The following is a 21554-nucleotide window of genomic DNA, read 5'->3' on the forward strand; positions in this document are numbered from 1 at the left end:
TTCACATCCATTACCTCATTTGCCTTCTACCAAAACTCAACCAGACAAGAAGGAGACTTTAGCATCCCCATTTCCAGGTGAGAAAGTGGAGACACCATATGGCTAAATGACTTTTTTATGTAATGCAGGGGTTTGGATCGAGATCAGCAGTTCTCAAATTCAATCAGTCACGAACTGTGTCATGACTGATTTGATGCTGGTGGTTAAAGTACTGGAGCAGGAGAATGATTCATCTTTTTAAAAATAACACATTATCCTTGTAACAACCTAATTCTCCCCAGCAGTCGGTATGCTTTCCTGGCTAGGAGAAAAGGAGTGGGGTTACAGCTGGCATAATCGGAATTCCCATGGGAGTGTTATGCATGTGAATAGTCAACCATGTGCATTCCAACAGTTTGGGGGAATAAAAAAACAGTTGAGAGTTAATGGATAAGCCAGGCCTGGAGGTTGCTTCCAGCTCTAAAACTGGATGATTCACCCAAAATAAACTATGAGTTGATGGCATACAAGATCAAAACAAACCACTTTTCCCTGTCCATGGATCTTATTAAGGATCACTTACTTTAAAGCATTGTAGGTTGATCATAAGATGTATCATCCAAAACAAGATGGTTTTGTTTTTTAAATATTTATTTATTTGGCTCTCCCTGGTCTTAGTTGCAGCACACGGCATCTTCAGTCTTCACTGCAGCATGGGGGATCTTTAGTTGATTAGCTGCAGCATGTGGGATCTAGTTCCCTGACAAGGATGGAACCCAGGCCCCCTGCATAGGAAGCATGGAGCCTTAGTGACCGGACCACCAGAGAAGTCCCTAAACCAGGATAATTTTAGGAGAAAAGGGGGCATCAATGGAATGGAACATCAGGACAACATATTAAACGGGAATGACTCGATGGACATGAGTTTGGGTGAACTCCGGGAGTTTGGTGATGGACAGGGAGGCCTGGCATGCTGCAATTCATGGGGTTGCAAAGAGTCTGACACGACTGAGCGACTGAACTGAACTGTGTCGAACGAATCAGGACTAGAATCACCCTACGTATATGTAATGCAAGATATGTGTGCTTCAGTCATGTCCAACTCTTTGTGACCCTGTGGATTATAGCCTGCTAGGCCCATCTGTCCATGGGATTCTCCAGGCAAGAATACTGGAGTGGGTTGCCATGCTTGCCTCCAGGGGATGTTCCCGACCCAGGGATCGAACCCATGTCTCTTATTACATCTCCTGCATTGGCAGGCGGGTTCTCTACCACTAGCGTCACCTGGGAAGCCCCAGGTACATTTATAGAACTGGAAACTGGCAGACCTGCCCCAAGGAACATCATTCTAATGGTGAATTGGATGTGTTTTGATTTCAGTTCCCCCAAAAGCAGACTCTAAGACAAGGATTTTGGTGCAAGTAGTTGATTAAGAGGTGAAGGAGAGTGGGTAAGTGAGGCAGGGGAAGAAAGGTAGCCAATAAGAGTATATCCTCAAAAACAAAACGAAACAAAACAAAACTAGTATATGGAAAGGAAAAAAAGAGTGTGTCCTCAAGCCAGCAACGGCAGAGGCCAACTGCAGTAGAATCCCCAAGCTTGTCACAGAGATGTGCCACCCAACATTCCCCCTTTAAGAAAGGGCTTGCTGTCCACTTGCCGGGAGTGGGGTCAGCAGATGGCCCCCAAGCTCCTTCAGGGTCTGTTTTAGGAGCAGAGCTGCCTCGCTCAAGGTCATACCCTTTCCAGAGCAGCCTGTACTACTGAGCAACCAAGGCAAGGCTGTGAAGGGTGCCCGTCTCCTCTGGATGCAGGGCACTCTGATGGGCAGTCCTCACTGCACACCTTCCCTCTGGGTTGGCCAAGACTTTGTCAAGCTGGTACTGTAGCCAGACTCTTCCTCTCCTTTCAGAGGGTCTGATCCCTAATAAAAACCCCATAAGTATCTGCTTGCATAGAACCAACCCCAAAACCATTCCTCTAGGGAAACTCAGTGAATTAACATTTTTTTAATACCTTAAAAATGTTTATTTATTTATTTATTTGGCTGTTTCATGTCTTAGTCACCACACTCAGAATCTTCAGTGTTTGTTTTGGCATCCAGGTTCTTTTAGTTTCGGCAGGCGGAGTCTTCATTTGCAGCATGTGGAATCTTTAGTTGCAGCATGCAAACTCTTAGTTGTAGCACCTGGGATCAGTTTCCCTGACCAGGGATCAAACCTGGGCCCCCTGCATTGGGAACTTGGAGTCTTACCCACTGGACCACCAGGGAAGTCCCTAATCATGTTTTGTTTTGTTTTTTTTTTAATTTTCTATATCTTATGAGGTTGTGACATCTTGGGGGACCTTGTAGATTAGAGGAGAGACTGCATTTATAGAGCTAGCTAATCCCTTAGAGGAGGTAGATTGCTTGCTGGAACATGTCTAGTTATGCAAATGTCATCTGACTCAGTGTCATATCCCACCCACCTGCTTATCTAACTCACACACCAAGCCAATAGCTGCTCCTCCCTAATCACCCTAAATCAGGTGCCAGACAATTGAAGATAGCTCCTATGGCCTAGAGCCCGCTGGAATTACGCAAAGGAGCCCATCCCAAGTGGTGTACACTGTCTCTCCTTTTCTGCAGAAACTCGAGTAAAGGCTGTGGCTTAGGCTTTCCGCTTATTCCTGCTTCTGCCTCCTGATCAAGACCTGACGCCTCCCCTGTGGCCCTAAGTGGCGTGCTGTGTCCCCTTCTCTCAGGAAGGTGAGTAATAAACAATCCATTCAGTGGCACTGGCTTCTCCACGTCATCACTCAATCAGAGAATGCCTGTAGCACCTTTGTTTAAAACTGCCCCCACTCTGAAATGCTTCAAAAGGTGAAAAAACAAATGAAAGCAGCCAGTTTGAAAAGTTCAAACTCTGTATGACTCCAACTACACAACATTCTGGAAAAGACTATAGTCAAAAGTAAAAAGGCTTCTAGTAAAAAGAGATAGGAAGAGATCAATGGTTTTCAGCACTTTGGAGGCGGGAGGGAGGGATGAATAAGAAAAGCACAGAGGATCTTCAGGGCAATGAAACTGCTCTATAATAACAGACATATTACGTATTTGTCAAAAGCCATACCACTGTACAGCACAAAGAAGGCCCGTGATATAAACTAAGGGCTTTAGTTAACAATAATGTATCAATATAAATTAAAAATAACCCTGAATCAATATTGGTTCAGCAACTATAACAAATATATCACACTAATGTATGATGTCACTAACGGGAAATTGTGAGCAGAAGAGAGAAGTGGTATATGGCGACTGTCTGTGCCTGCCTGCATGCCAAGTTACTACAGTCATGTCCGACTCTTTGTGACCCCATGAACTGTAGCCTACCAGGCTCCTCTGTCCATGGAATTCCCCAGGCAAGGATATTAGAGTGGGTTGCCATCTCCTCCTCCAGGGGATCTTCCCAACTCAGGGACTGAACCCACATCTCCTATGTTTCCTGCATTGACGGGCAGGCTGTTTACACTAGTACCACCTGGGGAGCCCAGCAACTCTTTGTACTATCTGCTCGATCTTCTGTAAACCTAAAACTTCTCAAAACCAAAGTATGTGGAAGAAGAAAGATGGTGGGGGCAGGGGGAAGATGGATGTTTGTTCCAGGACAGGTATATCAGGGCTCAGACAGGACAGGGGGAAATTTAAATTAAAAAAAAATAATAGAGGTAACCCACAAGATACCACTTCACACTTATTAGGATGGCTATGAAAGAAAGTAAAAGTCGCTCTGTCTTGTCCGACTCTTTGCGACCCCAGGAATGTAGCCCGCCAGGCTCCTCTGTCCATGGGGATTCTCTAGGCCAGAATATTGGAATAGGTTGCTATTTCCTTCTCCAGGGGATCTTCCCAACCCAGGGATCAAACCCAGGTCTCCTGCATTGCAAGCGGATTCTTTACCATCTGAGCCGCCACTTTATTATTTTTTAATATTTATTTATTTGATTGTGCCGGTCTTAGTTATGGCTTGCAGATCTTCAGCCTTTCGTTGTGGTATGTGAACTCTTAGTTGCAGCATACGGGAGCTAGTGCCCTGACCAGGGACTGAACCCAGGCCCCCTCCATTGGGAGCACAGAGTCTTAGCCATTGGACCACCAGGGAAGTCCCAGGTTGGCTATGGTTTAAACACACACACAGAATAACAAGTATTAGTGAGAATGTGGAGAAATTAGAATTCTCATACATTGCTGGGGGGAAAGTAAAATGAGTGTAATCATTTTGAAAAACAGGTGATTCTCATATGACCTAGAAATTCCAATCCTAGATAAGTACCCAAAGAAATGGCAAGTAAGGACTTGAACAGATTACTTGTATGTAGGTGTTCAGTTCAGTTCAGTTCAATCGCTCAGTCGTGTCCGACTCTTTGCGACCCCATGAATCGCAGCACGCCAGGCCTCCCTGTCTATCACCAACTCCCGGAGTTCACTCAGACTCACGTCCATCGAGTCAGTGATGCCATCCAGCCATCTCATCCTCTGTTGTCCCCTTCTCCTCCTGCCCCCAATCCCTCCCAGCATCAGGGTCTTTCCCAATGACTCAACTCTTCACATGAGGTGGCCAAAGTACTGGAGTTTCAGCTTTAGCATCATTCCTTCCAAAGAAATCCCAGGGCTGATCTCCTTCAGAATGGACTGGTTGGATCTCCTTGCAGTCCAAGGGACTCTCAAGAGTCTTCTCCAACACCACAGTTCAAAAGCATCAATTCTTCAGCGCTCAGCCTTCTTCACAGTCCAACTCTCACATCCATACATGACCACTGGAAAAACCATAGCCTTGACTAGACCGACCTTTGTTGGTGAAGTAATGTCTCTGCTTTTGAATATGCTATCTAGGTTGGTCATAACTTTTCTTCCAAGGAGTAAGCGTCTTTTAATCTCATGGCTGAAGTCACCATCTGCAATGATTTTGGAGCCCAAAAAACTAGTCTGACACTGTTTCCACTGTTTCCCCATCTATTTCCCATGAAGTGATGGGTCTTAGTTTTCTGAACGTTGAGTTTTAAGCCAACTTTTTCACTCTCCTCTTTCACCTTCATCAAGAGGCTTTTGAGTTCCTCTTCACTTTCTGCCATAAGGGTGGTGTCATCTGCATATCTGAGGTTATTGATATTTCTCCCAGCAATCTTGACTCCAGCTTGTGCTTCTTCCAGCCCAGCGTTTCTCATGATGTACTCTGCATAGAAGTTAAATAAGCAGGGTGACAATATACAGCCTTGACGCACTCCTTTTCCTATTTGGAACCAGTCTGTTGTTCCATGTCCAGTTCTAACTGTTGCTTCCTGACCTGCATACAAATTTCTCAAGAGGCAGGTCAGGTGGTCTGGTATTCCCATCTCTTTCAGAATTTTCCACAGTTTATTGTGATCCATACAGTCAAAGGCTTTGACATAGTCAATAAAGCAGAAATAGATGTTTTTCTGGAACTCTCTTGCTTTTTCCATGATCCAGCGGATATTGGCAATTTGATCTCTGGTTCCTCTGCCTTTTCTAAAACCAGCTTGAACATCTGGAAGTTCATGGTTCACGTATTGCTGAAGCCTGGCTTGGAGAATTTTGAGCATTACTTGACTAGCGTGTGAGATGAGTGCAATTGTGCGGTAGTTTGAGCATTCTTTGGCATTGCCTTTCTTTGGGATTGGAATGAAAACTGACCTTTCCCAGTCCTGTGGCCACTGCTGAGTTTTCCAAATTTGCTGGCATATTGAGTGTAGCACTTTCACAGCATCATCTTTCAGGATTTGAAATAGCTCAACTGGAATTCCATCACCTCCACTAGCTTTGTTCGTAGGGATGCTTTCTATGGCCCACTTGACTTCACATTCCAGGATGTCTGGCTCTAGGTCAGTGATCACACCATTGTGATTATCTGGGTCATGAAGATCTTTTTTGTACAGTTCTTCTGTGTTTTCTTGCCACCTCTCTTTAATATCTTCTGCTTCTGTTAGGTCCATACCATTTCTGTCCTTTATCAAGCCCATCTTTGCATGAAATGTTCCTTTGGTATCTCTGATTTTCTTGAAGAGATCTCTAGTCTTTCCCATTCTGTTGTTTTCCTCTATTTCTTTGCATTGATCGCTGAGGAAGGCTTTCTTATCTCTTCTTGCTATTCTTTGGAACTCTGCGTTCAGATGCTTATATCTTTCCTTTTCTCCTTTGCTTTTTGCTTTTCTTCTTTTCACAGCTATTTGTAAGGCCTCCCTAGACACCCATTTTGCTTTTATTCCATTTCTTTTCCATAGGGATGGTGTTGATCCCTGTCTCCTGTACAATGTCACGGACCTCCGTCCATAGTTCATCAGGCACTCCATCTATCAGATCTAGTCCCTTAAATCTATTTCTCACTTCCACTGTATAATCATAAGGGATTTGATTTAGGTCATACCTGAATGGTCTAGTGGTTTTCCCTACTTTCTTCAATTTCAGTCTGAATTTGGCAATAAGGAGTTCATGATCTGAGCCACAGTCAGCTCCTGGTCTTGTTTTTGTTGACAGTATAGAGCTTCTCCATCTTTGGCTGCAAAGATTATAATCAATCTGATTTAGGTATTGACCATCTGGTAATGTCCATATGTAGCGTCTTCTCTTGTGTTGTTGGAAAAGGGTGTTTGCTATGACCAGTTCTTGGCAAAACTCTATTAGTCTTTGCCCTGCTTCATTCCGTATTCCAAGGCCAAATTTGCCTGTTACTCCAGGTGTTTCTTGACTTCCTACTTTTGCATTCCAGTCCCCTATAATGAAAAGGACATCTTTTTTGAGTGTTAGTTCTAAAAGTTCTTGTAGGTCTTCATAGAACCGTTCAACTTCAGCTTCTTCAGCGTTACTGGTTGGGGCATAGACTTGGATTACTGTGATATTGAATGGTTTGCCTTGGAAACGAACAGTTGGTGTTCACTGCAACCTTATTCACAATAGCCAAAAAGTAGAAACGGCCGAGTGTCTGTCCATGGATGAATGGATAAACGAAGTGTGGTGTAGCCATACACCAATGGAATATTCTTCAGCCACGAGAAAGGAAGTGTTGATACATGGCACAACATAGTGAAACTTAAGATCATTCTGGCAAGCCAAAGAAGCCAGATTGGAAAGGTGACATATCATATGATTCCCTTTATATGAAATGTCTAAAGTAGACAAATCCACAGAGATGAGTGGTTGCCAGAAGCTGGGAAGAGCGGGGAATAGGAAATGACTGCTAATGAGTATTGGAGTCTTTGGGGGGCAAAGGAGCAGTTCTGGAATTAGATAGTGGTGACAGTTGCATAACATAGCGAATATACTAAAAACCACTGCCTGCAATGCAGGAGGTGCAGGCAGATGCGAGTGCTGTCCCCGGGTCGGGAAGAACTCCTGGAGGAGAGCATGGCAACCCCCTCCAGTATTCTTGCCTGGAGAATCCCGTGGACAGAGGAGCCTGGCGGGCTACAGTCCATGGGGTCGCTAAGAGTCGGACACGACTGAAGCGACTGAGCACACACTCACTGGTTCATTCACTTTAAAAAGGGTGAACTTGGCTGCCAGACTTGCCCTCTGTGATGGCCCATACTCTGTCCGTGGAGTGTGTTTCTCTCTAAATAAATCCACTTCTTACTTATCAAAAAAAAGTATGAACTTTATGTTATTCAAATTATATCTTAATTTAAACACACATAAATAAAAGAAATGCCAAAGTATGTCACTGGAACTCCATGAAAATGGAGCTTCCTGGAAGTAACCTACTTATGGGTAATGCTGATCTGTTAAGTGGAAAAAAATTTGTCTTTCAGAGGCTACACTTTAATTTCTACCTAGTGTTTTATTAAAACTACTGGGGAAATGTCATAGCCAAAAATAAAAAAGGAGGGGAGATGTGATAGCCCCCCCAAAAAAACCCAATCCAGATACCTACATGCCTATAACCTGCCACTTAAACCACAACTTCTTTCTTTCCTGTTTCTTTCTTCCCTTCCTTCCTTTCTCTGTGCTGAGTCTTAGTTGCAGCATGCAGGATCTTCAGTTGCAGCATATGGGATCTAGTTCCCTGACCAGGGATTGAACCTGGGCCCCCTATGTTGGGAACGTGGAGTCTTAGCCACTGGACCATCAGGGAAGTCCAACAATTTCTGATTCATGAGATATAAAGCAGTCACTCAGTTTCTAGCATCTGAGTTTCCTGGGGAACCCAGTTTCTCAATAGGAGTGTTATGAGAACAGTTTGCCAGGACACCTACAAGCAAAGATTGGGTTCACAAACAGGCTGCATTTGCATTACCAATGGGTGTCCTGAGATGCACAGAGCCTGCTGGATATACACTTTAAAACACCATCTCTAGATCTATCTTTAGTTCCTGCCTCCCAGCTTATTACACTCATGAAAATAAGTGCATCCACATGATAAGGGCAGTTTTGCCCTTAGAAAACACACAATTCCAGTGTGTTGATGGATTTCTAAATGGTGATCCACGGGAACCCTCATTGATATAGGTGTTCCAAGTCCCGTTCTTTCATTTAACAAACATTGGCTGGGCATCTGCTATGTGCAGGCAATATTTTAAGCTCTGGGTTCAAGAAAGAAGGGACCAGAGAGTCCTGTGCCTCTGTTTCTGGTCACAGAGTCAGTTTATAAACCCACTGCATATCTTTGTGCTGCTCGACAGAACAATAATCAAATGCCTTCAATGTGCCCTGCACGATGCTAGAAGCAGGTAAAAGAGGCCCTGGTCCAAAAAGTTCACAGAAGGGAAAAATGGTCAATAAAGGAAAATGTTAAACCTTGCTAGTGTTTATTTATTTATGTGCTGCTGTGTTCCAAAAAAAGATTTAAGGCAGCTTACAAGGATACATAAAACACAGCCAGATTGCATAAATTGTAAGTGGGAGAGAAGGGAGAGAAAGAAAAAAAAAGAACGAGGACTGGCAATGGGGCCAGAAATGAGACTATGTGATAACTTCCTCTATGCCTGACGCTGTGTAGTAGATGCTGCTGGGGTCCTGCCCAGAGTTCCTCAGTCCTAATCTCTGTACACAAAAAGATGCTCATCGCTACACCTGCGACTCTCTGAATGAGGGCTTTGTTCTGGCTGTGGAAGGACACCTGGCCAGCAAGCAGGATGGCCCAGAAGTCGCAAGGCTTTTCTGTCTGTAGAAACGGCCCCACCAGTTGGTAGATGAATATCCCAGCTTCCTCTCCTTCCATGGAGATAACACGGGACTTGTTCTCTGCAGCCTGCCAGTGCCCCCTGCCCCCAAGGATGCTGAGCTCCAGTTGCCCACAGCAATAACTCACTTGCCACATGTCCCTTATTGGCCCTCTTCCTTTCTGTGTCTCCCTTTCTATCCTCCCTACTGTGCTTCCTGGAATCATCTCCAGAATAAACTACCTGCCCTTGAATCCTTGTCTCAGAATGAGCTTCGTGGGGAACCCAACCCAATATAGCTCACCATACCCTCATTTGCTATTTATTGAACCTGTATCCCCTGCATCGGAAGGTGGATTCTTAACCACTGGACCCACCGGGGAAGTCCCTATGCCTTGTTTTGAGTTTGAATTATTTGACTGATCTTGTCTTTCCTTCTGGGCTTCCCAGGTGGCTCAGTGGGTAAAGAATCTGCCTGAAATGAGAGAGACCTGGGTTTGATCCCCGGGTTGGAAAGATCCCCTGGAGGAGGGCATGGCAATCCACTCCAGTATCCTTGCCTGGAGAATCTTCATGGACAGAGGAGCCTGGGGGGTTACAGTCCATGGGATTGAAAAGAGTTGGACACAACTTTTGATGAATTATCTCCTAGTAGCGGGGGGCAGGGGAGGTGGTCCTTGGGCCCTTGGTGCAAACAGTATACATTCAAGGTGTCTTGGTATACAGCAGTATTAACTAAAATACTACTGAATACTGGAGGACATCTACCCGAACCGATCAGTTCTTCTTTCTGGCAATTATAGAACAGGGTCAGCTGTCCACTGATGCTACCGCTGGATCATCTGTATGAAAAAGAAAAAAAAGCATCTGTTACACCAAGGCTCCCCATTACCCATAAAATAAAATGTAGGTTTCTTTACATGACCTACTGGCTCCTGCTTGCCAGTCCTGTCTCCTGTTCTTTTCCCTTTTGCTCACCACATCCTCATCATATGACTTCCTTTCTGTTTCTCAAACACACCAAACTCTTTTCCAACTTTTGCTTTGCAGAGTGTGTCTTCTGCCTGGACTGCTCTTCCCATGGCTATTTGTGTGGCTGATTCCTTTTTCTTCAAATGTTAATTGTCATCTCAGAGAGATTGCCCAGTTACCTAAATTAGACACATAGTGTACACACACACACACACACACACACACACACACACACACTCCCGCCATTTGATAAAGTTGCTCTTTATTAAGTCATTATATTGATACATTGATATTCATTTTTTCCCACAGAACATGTCAGCATTTGGTGCTTATCTTATCTTATTCATTGGTTTCTGTCTCTTTTCACTGGGATGTAAGCTTGATTCAAGGACAGGCACCTGGTTTGGTCTTTACTCCTAAACATGCAGCAGCCAACAAAGTACACGTAGTGTCCACTCAATATGTTGATGAATGAACATACATAGACAAGTGCTTATTTTCTGTTCTCAACGGCAGAAAAGTGCACACTTTCAGTTCATTCAAAACTGAGAGTGTAGATCGATATGTATGTCTTAAAAAAGCAAGAAGGTCAGAAAGCATCCCTTATTTTTCCTCACTTAAAATATTTTAGTGATTGTATCATAAGACATTTCCCAATGATTCTGCCTTCATATGAGCATCAGTAATTGGCAGGAGAGGAGGAAACCTTCATAGAATTCCCACAGCTTAACTGGTAACCAATTCTGGTCCAGGCTAAAGTCTAAGGAAAGGTCAATAAAATTGCAAACATTGTTTCCAACCTACTTTTTCACAGGATAGCAAAATTATATATAAAAGTTCACGGTGGGGGACTTGCCTGGAGGTTCAGTGGTTGGGACTCCACGCTTCCACTGCAGGGGGCACAGGTTTGATCCCTGGTTGGGGAGCCAGGATCCGTCATGCTGCTTGAGGAGTGGCCAAAAAAAAAAAAAAATGTTCACAGTAGGTAGTTAAAAAGTTTTCTGAATTAGTATCTAGCTTGAGTTAAATCTTTTGATAGACCAATATTGTCCAGTAGAAATAAATGTCAGTCACATGTGTTATTTTTTTCCCCACATGCATAATTTTCAATTTTCTAGTAGCCAAAATGAAAAGAATAACAAAAGCTGAAATTAACTTTAGCAATACATTGTATTAAACTTAATATTTCTAAATAGTATTATTTCATTATTAATTAATATATTTTTTAAAAAGATAAATAAGATCTTTTACATTTTTTCTTATTTTGCAGCGTACCTCAATTGAGATGATACATTTGTTGTTGTTTTTTTTTTTTTTTTTTTGGTCATACTCTATGGTTTCTTCATATGGGATCTTCATTCCCTGACCAGGGACTGAACCTGGGCCCCAGCAATCAAAGCACAGAGTCCTAACTGCTGAACCACCAAGAAATTCCCGAGATGATAAGTTTGAATTGGAAATTATTGTTCTGTATTTATTTTATTTTTTAAAACATTTTTTATATGGACCATTTTTAAAGTCTTTACTGAGTTTGTTACAATACTACTTCTGTTGTTTATGTTCTGGTTTTCTGGCTATGAGGTCTGTGGGATCTCCACTCCCCCACCAGAGATCAAACCTGCACCCCAGCTTTGGAAGGTGAAGTCTTAACCACTGAACTGTCAGTAAAGCCTCTACTCCTCTGTGGTTAGATTTCAAAAATGTAGAGTTGAAAAAGTAGATTCATAGACCCAAGGAATTCCAAACATACTTAAAAGTTTTTCCAATAGTGGAGTTAAGTATCAATTTGACTTGATACTTGACTCCAGTATCAAGGGGGAGGGGAGAGTGAGGAATACTTAAAGGATACGAGGTCTTTGGTGGGGGTGATGAAATGTTCTGAAACTTGATGGAGGTGGCTGCACAACAGTATGTGCTGTGCTAAGTCACTTCAGTCGTGTCCAACTCTGTGACCCCATGGGCTGCAGCCTACCAGGCTCCTCTGTCCATGGGATTCTCCAGGCAAGAACACTGGAGTGGGTTGCCGTAGGCTCCTCCAAGGGCTCTTCCCAACCCAGGGATCGAACCCGCAGCTCTTATGTCTAACCTACATTAGCAGGCGGGTTCTTTACCACTAGGGCCACCTGGGAAGCCATGGCGTTGTTCATTTATAAATGTTTAATTTTTTGTTGTGTGACTTTGACCTCGATTTAAAAATTTGAAATGAATACAATTTAATTAAAATTATGACATCAGTTCCACCATCCCACTAGCCCCAATCCAAGTACTCAACAGCACTGGACTATGACGTCACTCAACATGGGGCCAAACCACTCCCACGCAGAGGCCGGGGCTCTTTAAATCATTTATTTCTCTTTTTACAGGACACAGCTTCCCAGCACTTCCTGAAAGTTTTCAAGGTGAAGTGCCCTAGTTTTATTTAAGCACCACCTGGCAGCCCCTGAAGTGTCACGTTTCCATTTCACGAGAGCCAGCCACAAATCTGATTGCTCCTGTTCCACATGATTAGCACGTTTTGGGGTGACATTGTTAGGTCGGTCACACTTCTGAGCATGTTGTGATTCTTTAATAGTTTTTCTGAAGGGCGCCAGGCATCCAGAAGCCTGTGGCCTGTGCTTCAAAAGACATTACAAGTCGTTCTAGTGGTTTGCAGAAGCTTTCCTCTCCAGGGAGCCGAGGAGAGCAGAGAAGGGAGGTCAGGGAGAGGAGGTGCTGCACTGTGACACCCATGAAGAGAGCAGTTTAAATGAGGAGGGATATACATGTTTTAATGCCATTCACAAAAATAAATAAATAAATAAATAAATGAGGAGGGGCACAAAACCCCGAGAAACTCCGAGGAGGACTCACAGGACTCTGAAGGCTCTGATCAGCTCACCCGGTCCATCCCAAATGAATACCAGAAATTTGTTCTTTTCTCTCAACTCCCCAGAGATAAAGATCCACAACCACTCTTGTTTTCTGATTGAACTATATCGTACCTCTCAGGTATCAAGAAGTATTCCTCTAAGTCTTTCTTACCCAAAACGCTCCTACTAGTTTCTCTTTTTTTCTCTTGTAAACCTCCCAGCTAAGACCGGGAGGCTGTTCCCTGAACATCAGGACCCTTTACCTGGAAATATCTCCTTAGGATTTTCTCACTTTTGATGCTTCTGTATCCCGATATGATTATTCAGTTTGTAGACTTGACTGTTTATTCTCTTTCCATTTTTCTTGCTCCCCACTGCCTTTTTTGTTCTTCTCCTTTATCAGATTGGGGAGAAAAGTGATTAAAGTTTCCACTGGTCAGTTTTTCTTTGGCCAGTCCTGTAGAGGAAATGTATTCAAATTCTACTTTACTAATACTGAAGTGATAGCTGTCACCACATATCTATGCCTCTTATTTATTTATAACACAGACAGTGGGTAGTTTCTTTGAATAGCAACAACAACAGCAAAATATAAATCATGGTGACATATTCAATCCTGTTGCTGACAAAAGTGATATCTTTTATAGACGCCTCAGGAGAAATGACATCCTCCCAAAGAATTGCTGTCTTTTTACCTCTTTTAAGATTAAATTTGGCTGTATGCAATGTCTCACTTTTAAAAAACTTTTTTTGGCCACACTGTGCCCCAGGCGGGATCTTAGTTCCCTGACCAGAGATTGAACCTGCGCCCCTGCATTGGAAGCACAGTCTTCCAATGTCCCACTGCACAGCAGGGAAGTCCCTTGCTTGTAAAATTTTGATGGCAATTAAAAGAAGCGTCCTGTGGTTAGTGTAAACCAAAGAAGAAAAACTGGATAAGAGAGAAGAGGAAGTTAATGAAAGGATGTTGGAGGTATTTTGTGGCATCAAAGGAAAAGCTGAACTATTAAAATTTATCAAAGGAGGAATCCAGGGGTGAGTCTTGAGAATTCGACAGCAGCTCATGAACTTGTCCTCCAGAGCCCTGCGTGAAGGAGCACACCATTTGGTTCCACCACTTGGTCTCCTTCTGCTTCCTTCCTTTCTATTTCTGAGTTCAGATTCCTGAGAGAGAGCCCAGGGTGGGTCAGGTGAGTTTTAAGAGACTTGGTGCAAGTGAAAGATGAAACTAACATTTAAGAGGGGTGACATTTGATTTGCTCAAATGATATAAAACATGTAAGGTGAATTGTGTTTGCTGAAGATGGCTACGACTGTATCTGCCACACACTCTTTGGCAATGCAACCTTGTCACTCCCTCATCAGGAGATGTTCTAATCCCTCCCCTTGAACCTGAGTTGCCTTAATGGCTCACTTGTAACCGATGCAAGAAGACCGCACCACTGACAAAGTGACAGCAGCCCTTGTGCCCTACTGTTAGCGCTGATGGACAGCATGCGGGACACACAGCCAGCTTTGAATTGCAGATACCCAGTGAATAATTTTCAGATAAACACTGAGTATGTCCAAATGGGACACACTTACACCAAAACAGTTGTTTATCAGAAATTCAAAGTTAACTAGGATTCAGTTCAGTTCAGTTCAGTTGCTCAATCGTGTCCGACTCTTTGCGACCCCATGAATCACAGCACATCAGGCCTCCCTGTCCATCACCAACTCCCGGAGTTTACCCAAACTCATGTCCATCGAGTCAGTGATGCCATCCAGCCAGCTCATCCTCTGTCGTCCCCTTCTCCTCCTGCCCCCAATCCCTCCCAGCATCAGAGTCTTTTCCAATGAGTCAACTCTTTGCATGAGGTGGCCAAAGTATTGGAGTTTCAGCGTTAGCATCAGTCCTTCCAATGAACACCCAGGACTGATCTCCTTTAGGATGGACTGGTTGGATCTTCTTGCAGTCCAAGGGACTCTCAAGAGTCTTCAACTGGGATTATTATACTCTAATTCTGGCAATCTTATCCAGTTTCTATTCTCCCTTTCTTCCTTTTAGTAGTAGTACCCACCCCCAAATCCAGGGGTTTTAGCCCAGCTAGAGATGGTTTCTTTGCCTCCCTTGCACTGGAAGTGGTCAGGTGACTGATTCTTGTCAGCAGAATGACTGGAAGTGAAGTAGGCTGCTTCAGCGGCTTGCCCACTCAGTTCCTCCCCTTCCTTCCTTCCCACAGGGTCAAAAGCTGATGCTGTGCTGGAGAGCCAGCTTGCACCATGTAGATAAAGTCAGTACCCACCCGGTACGGCAGGGCAACAACAAAGAAGGAACCTGGGTCCCCTTTCAGCTTCCTGGAGCAGACGCCTAATCTTGGACCAACTCCTACCTATGGGCAAGAGCGTGAGAAAGAAGGGAATGTCTAACTTGATTAGCCCTCTCTATTTTGAGGTCTGTTTGTTTGCTTTAATGTTTATTTACATTTATTTATTTGGCTGCACCGGGTCTTAGTTGCAGCACTTGGGATCTCTAGTTGCGGCTATGCAAAGTCTTAGTTGCGGCATGTGGGATCTAGTTCTCTGACCAGGGATCAAACCCTGGCCCCCTGCATTGGGAGCATGGAGTCTTAACCACTGGACCACCAGGGAAGTCCCAGGGTCTGTTTGTTATGGTAACTTATTCATGAAATAATAGAGCTGGGATCACTGCACTGGATCTGAAGGGCCTTACAGTTTCTGCCTACAATCTAGGCATTCAGAAACCCAACAAGATCCAGTTTCCATACATGCAGGGAAGCTGAATTGTGTGCTTTTATCTGGGTTCTCATGAGGCGGCCTTTTGAGTTTTCTGCCTTCCCCATTTCCATTTATATGCTTGTGGTAATAGGAGACCATCTGTTTCTTGACACCAAAAGCCCCTAAAAAATTCTCCCCTTTACTCCTGCACTTTTCACTTGTATGTGTCCTTTCTGTCTTGCCTGCTGAAAGTGAGTTCTGTGAGGACCAGAATCATTCTCTCTCCAGTGCTATTTCTTCAGCAGCTTGTGGGGTTCCCGACACACAGCAGGTGCTCTATAGAGGATGGGTGGAAGAAAAACTACACTGTAGCTTATAGGAAGGAAAGCTTTATGAAATTTCTACCCTTAAGTTCTGAATTCCTTCAGCCTTAACCACCTCTGTGTCACTGTGACATTTAAGTAGGCCACATTCCCTGTTTTTCTCCAGTTGTGGAGGAATGCTTCAATGGAAGTGTTAAGTTAGGAAAATGTGCCTTTAGGATCTTCCTTTTTGGTGTTTTCTACAGTCTTACAAGAGCCTCCCAGGGGGATTCGTGGTAAAGAACCCACCTACCAATGCAAGAGACACAAGAGATGTGGGTTCGAACCCTGCATCAGGAAGATCCCCTGGAGAAGGAAATGGCAACCCACTCCAGTATTCTTGCCTGGAGAATCCCATGGACAGAGGAGCCTGGTGGGCTACAGTCCAGTGGGGTCCCAGAGAGTTGGATGTGACTTAGTGACTCAACAATAAGAACAATCTTACTGCCTTCCTCCTGAGCACCTAGAGGCCTGATATTATGGACCTTCCCTTAATCAAAGATTCCTTTCCTGGGTTCTACTTACTTAGCCAGGTTCCTCTAGAAAACAGAAACTGAGACAAGGATTAAAGTGCTTTATTTAGGAGGTAAAAGCCTACAGGAGGTGACGATTTGGAAAAAAAGAGAAAAGAAGTGAGGAAAGATGCAAAGCAAACATGATGCAATTCCATGCTGGCTTAGTGATCCCATGATGAGTCGTATATGCCATCCAGTAATTTCTGGTTTTTCCACCAAAGGGAAAGAAACCATCTGTAAGGGAAATTTCCCACTTGCTGCTTGAACTGTTTCACCTTTTGTTATCCTAACCACCAAGGTTAGTTAATCACAAACAGGACTTTGAGACATAGCCTCTGTGATGAAAGAAAATAAGGTTACGAGGCAGGGAGGGGGCCAGCTCGTTACCATGCTGAAGCGGGTGAGCGTGTCTTTGTAAAGATGAGGGGAAAGCAGGGGCCGACCACGGAGAGGTAGACACTGGGAGGGGAGGTTGAGTGGAGTTTAAAAAAAATTTGGCCAAGAATCTAACAGTACATCATTTTGTTTGCCTGTGTGTTTTAGGCTAAATGATACCTGAGATTTCAAACAGCAAGCATGAAAAGTGCATTCTTTATGAACTTTTAAAAATAACTCAGGCTTCTTGGCTAAGACCTATAAATTTGGACGAACACATACATTCAGAGTTTATTTCCTCTATTTTTATTAAAGTTAAATCCAATTGGTATGACTCAAGCCGAAATTTAAAAGTGGCATCAGGTGTCTTTTAGCTTTTCTTCACCCCCCCAGGTAGCCAGCTGAAACGAGAAAGTGATAAAAGTAAACTTAAAAAACCAGAACTCATTTTCTTAACGAATTTCTCAGCTCTGCAACTCACCCACACAGAGCTGTGTGCAAGTGGTAATTGATACTGAATACATTAATGGCTTCCTAAAATAAGCAGAACTGAGCCACAGAAGTTGGGAAGGAGGCTTAAAATAAATAAATAAGATAAATAACAGAAAGCCCTCCCTGCCACAAAGACTCACTTTTAATCATCACTTGAAATAATACCAGATAAGTATGCCGGACATTCCCAAGAATGCCCTCTGCAAAGAACAGTCAGCCTCAAAAGTTAGCCCTCTCCAATTCGTTGAGAGCCTGAGCAGAATAAAAAGGCGGAGCAAGGCTCTATTTGCTTGTTTTGTGTTGTTTCCACCTAAGTTGGGACTTTCATCTTCTGCCATTGAACATTTTTGCTTGTTTCTCAGGTCTTCAGACTTGGAATGAGACTTACACCAGCAGCCCCATCCCACCCCCAACCCCCTTTCTTGAGCTTTTGACCTTCGACTCAATGGCACCGCCAGCTTTCCTGCTTCTCCAAAAGGCATATAGACAGATTGTGGGATTTCTCAACCACCATAATCATGTGAGCCACTTGCTATAATGTTTCTCCCTCTCTCTCTCTCTCTCTCTCTCTCTCTCTCTCTCTCTCTCTATATATATATATATATATATACACACACACACCTTATTGGTTCTATTTTCCTGGAGAACCTTGACTGATAACAACCAACCTTCAGTAAAATAACACAGGGTATGTTATTAATATGACCTATCTCTGGTTAAATACTTCTCTTCACTCGCATTTTCTTTGTAAGTCCTATTTACCAGTTGTTTAACCATGTTTTGTGATTCTCTGAACCATCCGCTAGTTTTAGCATCGAATGCTGGCTCATGATTAGAAAGTAGCAAAGTGAATGGTGACTAGTCCCTCTCTTTGCTTGAGGTCCCCTGGACCAAGCCTAGTTTGCTCCAAAGGAAACAATGTCCTAGGCTCAGATGAGCTCCATTTCATGTTATTCTTCTGTACCTGCCCCAAACTACCTTATAGTTAATGTGCAGCAGCTCACCCACACCTGAAAACCCCTAATTTAGTGCAAGAATTTCCCTAGTCTCACCCAAAGTCCTATAAATCTCATAAAACCCCTTGAATTCACACAAGAGCAGAAGTTTTCTTGCTGTAATGGCCCAGAATTCTTTAAAAGGACGGGGGAGAAAATTGTAGACTTGAGAGGTGGCACCAAACAGGCCTCATATGACCCAAAGTTTTCTTTTTTCCCTATTGGCCAATTTCAGTCAATTAAATTCTACAATTTGAGAGCATTCCTTTGGATGTTAAAACATTGACATTATCAGTTGTGACTTCACTGGCATCAGTCAAGTTCTTATATTGGCTATAGTGACCAGTCCTTATGAACATGCAAGTTGGGTTATGTGACGGCCAGAGCGTGGGGTACTGCCTGTGGGGGTGCTGGCTTTGTCTTGCCAGAGCACAAAATCCTGGGAGTGTGGGATACGAGGAAACAGAGGGGAGGGGCACCAAAGGAAGAGGTAAGAATAGACAATTCAAATAAATCCTTCACAAGTTGGCTTGTGCTTTGAGAATAAGAGTTATGCAGATTCCAACAGAAAAGAAGCAAATGTGCTCTATGAGGTCAGATTTTGTCTACCAAGAAAACTCATACAGTATTAACACCTTGGAGAATTTCCCATCAATAACAAGATCAACATTTGATCAACAACTCCATAATGTAAGCACTATTTTTTTTTTAATTGAAGTATAGTTGATTTACAGTATTGTGTTAATTTCTGCTATACAACAAAGTGATTCAGTTTACCACGGGATACTGAGTATAATTCCCTGTGCTATGCAGTAGGACCTTGCTGTTTATCCATTTCATATATAGTGGCTTGCATCTGCTAATCCCAAACTCCCAAGCCATCCCTCTCCCACTGCCTCTCCCCACTGACAACCATAGGTCTGTTCTCTATGTCAGAGTCTGTTTCTGTTTTATAGATAGGTTCATTTGTGTTATATTTTAGATTCCACATATAAATGATATCATATGGTATCTTTCTCTGACTGACTTCACTTAGTATGATAACCTCTAGATCCATCTATGTTGTTGCAAATGGCATTGTTTCCTTTTTATGGCTGAGTAATACAGTCTTAACATACTTGTTTTTTTTTTAAGATCTGCAAGAAACATATGTACCAGCTGAATGCCGCTGAAGAAAATCGTTATAGGATTAGCAGTTTTCTGACCCACTTACTAAAAAAAAGCCGAATCGCTCAATTGAGACCCCAGGGAAATGCAGATTTATACCTTTGACGTATTACTTGGTTTTTCTTCAATTAACTTAAATTCTGTAACCAGTTTTTAAGTCCTTGCCATCTTCTTTTCTTTTAATTGGGTGATTTTATATGCCTTATTGAATATAAGCCTTTGCAAATTCTTGGTTTTTCTAAGTGCAAATGTATAATGAAACCTGCATACGGCTTTCTTCTATGCAATTATTTTCTAAACCCATCAGGAGGACTGCTTCTCTCCCTAATCCTTTCCTTTACTAGATTGGGGCTGGATGGGTGGAGTGGGCAGTTGAGAAGAAAAGTCCAGTGCTCTTTGCTTCCAGATGGGAATTGGGGGAGATGGGGAAGAGGGTCTCTCCACCTGTGGCCATAGTGGTGCAATAGATGAGAGGCGCTTCCATTCCCACAGGCATGGAGCCATGATCAGCTGTTTCCTGTCTCCTGGCCTTGACTAACGCTTTTCCAACCACAAGGAACAAGCCTTTTCCTCCTGTCAAGTACTCTAGCCCTTCTCTTCCATCCAGTGTAGCTTTCTTTAAGAAGGTTTCTTTCAGTTGAGGAATCTCTCTTTATTTTCAAGCCCACTGATACAATTCCTGACCAACATCTCCACAACTCACTCTTACAACTGCTGTGTTTATGCTGATTACATGCTTGTCTTATTTCCCTGTACAGGCCAGATGTCCTCGGCCACAAACAAATCCAAGGGCCTGATTGTGGAATTCTCTTTTTTCTGGCTTTCTTGTTTCTGGCAATAGCACCATCATTCTATTGCCCCAGTTAGTAACCTCAGAGGCATTTCTGCACCCTCCTTTTTCCTCACTCGCACTCCCTAATCTCCAATCAGTCTCCAAATCCTAGCAGTTCTTTTTTGTTATTATTTTTTAAACTTTATTTATTTTTGGCTGTGTTGGGTTTCTGCTGCCGTGTGGGCTTTTCTCTAGTTGCGGCAACCACGGGTTACTCTCTAGCTGCAGTGCGCAGGCTTCTCATTGTGGGGCTTCTCTCGTTACGGAGCACGGGCTCTAGGGCCCAGGCTCAATAGTAGTGGCACATGGGCTTAGTTGCTCTGCAGCATGTAGGGTCTTTCCTCACCAGGGGTCGAACCCGTGTCTCCTGCGTTGGCAGGTGGATTCTTTACCACTGAACCACCAGGGAAGTCCCCCTAGCAGTTCTTTTTTTTATAACCTCTCTGACTTCTTTTCTGTATTTCCCTATTTCTTTCATCCCTGTCATCTAGACTCTTCCAGCTGCATCTTAACTGCTCTCACTGGTTCCCAGCTCCCACCACGAGCTCGTCCTTAATACTAGCGCCAGGTGGGTCTTCCTGAGCTACAGCTTTATTCAGGACACTTCACAATTTTAAAATCACCAGTAGCCCCCTGTTGTCTTGGGGTTAGCATTCAAGGCTGCTGCTGCTGCTAAATCGCCTCAGTCGTGTCTGACTCTGTGCAACCCCATAGACGGCAGCCCATCAGGCTCCCCCGTCCCTGGGATTCTCCAGGCAAGAACACTGGAGTGGGTTGCCATTTCCTTCTCCAATGCAGGAAAGTGAAAAGTGAAAGTGAAGTCTCTCAGTCGTGTCCGACTCTTAGCGACCCCACGGCCTGCAGCCTACCAGGCTCCTCCGTCCATGAGATTTTCCAGGCAAGAGTACTGGAGTGGGTTACCATTGCCTTCTCCAAGCATTCAAGGCTACATAGGTGGAAAGACCACAGGTTTTATAAGCAATCTGAACTCTGCTCACATACCAACTCTGCCCTTTACTAGTTTCAGGGCAAGACCCTGACCCTCTCAGAATCTGTTTCCACATCTATAAAATGGAGATGATAATACCCATATGGAAAGGTGACTGTAAAGTTTAAGCAAGCAAACATAAGCTAACCCTTTGGCC

The 21554-nt window shown here is 43.6% G+C and overlaps 1 non-coding gene across 1 annotated transcript; it reads right to left on the reverse strand.

Moving 5' to 3' along the window:
- Positions 1-8032: 8032 nt before the first annotated feature.
- TRNAG-CCC (transfer RNA glycine (anticodon CCC)) lies at positions 8033-8105 on the reverse strand. The gene has a single exon. It is a non-coding gene; the product is annotated as a tRNA-Gly (tRNA).
- Positions 8106-21554: the final 13449 nt, after the last annotated feature.

Source organism: Bos taurus, chromosome 17 (assembly GCF_002263795.3).
Source record: "Bos taurus isolate L1 Dominette 01449 registration number 42190680 breed Hereford chromosome 17, ARS-UCD2.0, whole genome shotgun sequence".
NCBI classification, from domain to species: domain Eukaryota; kingdom Metazoa; phylum Chordata; class Mammalia; order Artiodactyla; family Bovidae; genus Bos; species Bos taurus.